The sequence below is a fragment of the Choloepus didactylus genome, chromosome 1, assembly GCF_015220235.1.
Source record: "Choloepus didactylus isolate mChoDid1 chromosome 1, mChoDid1.pri, whole genome shotgun sequence".
NCBI classification, from domain to species: Eukaryota; Metazoa; Chordata; class Mammalia; order Pilosa; family Megalonychidae; genus Choloepus; species Choloepus didactylus.
Window position 1 is genome coordinate 18,476,715 of NC_051307.1, and position 2,931 is coordinate 18,479,645.

Here is a 2,931-nt window from a genome sequence, read left to right on the forward strand (position 1 = left end):
GAGCAAAGCATCTGTCCTGGGATTTAAGACTCATTTTTCTCAACTGAAAATATGCAATCAGATAATGTATATTTTTGAAAGATCTATGTGTACAGTTTGTCTTTTAAAGTATATTGCATTATTGTTGCCAGCATTTCTAGTTTATATATCAATTTCTTTCTTTACCTTAATCAGTAGAAATGCATGTCCTCTTCTTTGAGGCATGTCTCATTGCTATTGAGAAATGTCTATACCTGCAATATAGGGCTTTCCAGAATCTATCCAATGTCAATAAAATCTTTTTCAAGTGGAATAAATTGCAAGATCTCAACAGCCAGTTGCACAGTATTATCGACTCAATTGTAACTTGCCAAATCAACGAATGCAAAACACCAGCAAATAAAGATTTAAAAAATAATAAGGCAAACAATATATTTCAATGCAAGATTAAATATTTATTAGATTAGAATTATAATTTATTAGATTAGAATTATAATTTTCTATTGCTCTTGGAGGAAATTCCAATAGCTTATATTGTTTCAGCAGTGGAGGTCTTTGCACTTAATCTTGGTTTACTCAGTTTCATAGTGTGTCAGAAGTGGTCTGACAGCCAGTGCTTCAATTCTTGACAAGGCGATATGCTGGATGGGAGAAAGTAAGGATAATAGTAACTGGTTTAAATAAAAAGAATGGCTGCTCTGAGTATAGATTTTGACATCAGCAGTCAAAAGAATCTGGCACTTAGCAAGTTGAAGGATAGAAACCTGACCCACAGGTTGGTCTGTAAAAAGAAGACTGGCAGCTCCCAGAAGGAAAGTAGGATGGGCAGCATAATCCAGATCGATATCCCAGGAAAGGGAAGCCACGGATTCCACAACCTAGTGATTTGAAACCAGCGACTCCACAGCCCAGTGAGTACCAGCTTCTTGATCCATAGCCCAGTGGCCTTGAGTAAGTCGGCTGGCAGGGACTGCAGAGACTGGAGGTCCTGGGGCGGTAGCAGGATGTCTAGCAGGGGTTGGACACCACGCAGGACATCTGGCAGCTGCTGGGCTTGGAGCAGGTCTGCTGACAGCCCCTGTAGAGAGAGGAGCCCAGTGGGCAGGTGCTGGGAGAGCAGAGGTCAGTGCTGTAGACCAGTTTGCTGGGGTAGGAGGAGATGCAGTAGGAGCCTGGGTACCGCAGGGGGCTCCCAAGAGAGCAGGAGGAGAAGTTTCCAGGGCAGCAGTCAGAATACATGTTGACAGGTGAGGTGAGTTCAGCTGAGTTCAAGAGAGTAGATCTACGTTTTAGGGTTGCCTTCTGGACTGGGGCTTTTATACGCTCCCACACTAGGTGTGGCACAGTACAGGGTCATGGTTCTTAACTTGGACTCACTCATTTGCATAAGTGTAACTCTAATTGCAGTTGCATTTAAATAGATTTTCCACATATTATGTTTATTGGTTTTATAATTTTGTTGTGGCAGTACAAAGCCAATGAACAACACTTATGTCATAAATGATGATTCTTTTCTTTTAATGACCATCCCATCCTGTACTGCTGTTACACAGTGCTTCTTATATCCAAGGTGCAGACAGCAATAGTAGCTAAAACAAGGCGACTGTGAGAGGGCTAGAAACAGGTAGAGAACTTGCCATGTATTTGAAGACAAGGTGACTAAAAAGGGCTCAGTTGCAGTAGAGTCTCAGGAAAGATTGTTTTGGGACTATGCCAAATAGCCTTCCATTTGTGAAGAGGGGCAGAATCATTTAAATGAAGAACACAGAGAAGACCCAGTACTTTCAGACTTCTCTCCTGTTCCTCTCTTAATCTATGATTTGTTTCATCCCAAGGTATTTTTAACAGAAATTTTTGAAAAGTAGTATATGTTATGAATTTCAGTTTTTTATCTTTTCATCTATATTTATAAATATCAAAGAGTCAGTCCTCATAGAATATTAGATTAAAACATTGCACTTGACCACTTCAGAATATCAATTATTTTCAAATATCTATGAAGCATTTATTAAATTAGATACTCTGCTGGGCCACAGAACAAATTTCACCAAATTTCCAAGGAAGAGCACAGGTGGACTAAGTTTCTTGTCGTAAAGATCTGAGCTAGAAAGCAACAACAAAAACAGCAACAACAAAATTAGCCAGGAAATTAAACACTATGCTTCTAAATCATCCATGATCAAAGAAAAAACACAATTAAATTATAAAATATATACAATTATTATTATGAACAACTTAGGGTGCTCACTGACACCCTGAAGATGGAGAAAAATTAAATGAGAAGGAGTAGCAATGAACAAGACAAACAAGATAAGATTTAACAAAGGTCAATGAATACTGAAACTTTGTATAAATAAATTAAATATATATATACACACACACACACACACACACACACACACACACACACACACACACACACATATATATTGATGCTGGGAGTAAGAATAGCTAAAAGGAGGTAAATGACATGGTAGAAATGTAACTGATAACATCCTTTGAAATTTGCTTTACAGCTACTCATTGAATTGTGCTTTAGAGTTTTCACCTTTTTGTATATACTTTATATCGCATAATAAGGAAAGAACTGAATTGTGGAACTGTAACATAACAATTTTTGAAATTACCTTTTTAACTGCTTGTTGAACTGTATATCGGAAGTTTACACCTTTCTGAATGTATGATATATTTACAATAATGGAAATAGCTGAGGTTGTGGAATTGTGACCCATGATATTCTTTGAAATTTGCTCTCTAGCTACTTGTTAAATCACACTTGGAAAGATATCACTGTTATGCATATATGTTAATGCTCACTATAAAAAATAAATATATATGAATACAATGAAACCACTCTTAGGCAGAACGTTATACCTTAAACACATACATTGTAAGAGAAAAAAAGTCTGAAAATCATGATCTAATGTCAGTATTACAGAGTTAAAATGGGAA

General features: G+C 37.2%; 1 pseudogene; it reads right to left on the minus strand.

Annotated features, from left to right (window-relative positions):
* Positions 1-720: 720 nt before the first annotated feature.
* On the minus strand, positions 721-1,242 carry LOC119526087 (annotated as a pseudogene).
* Between the last annotated feature and the right edge of the window lie 1,689 nt (positions 1,243-2,931).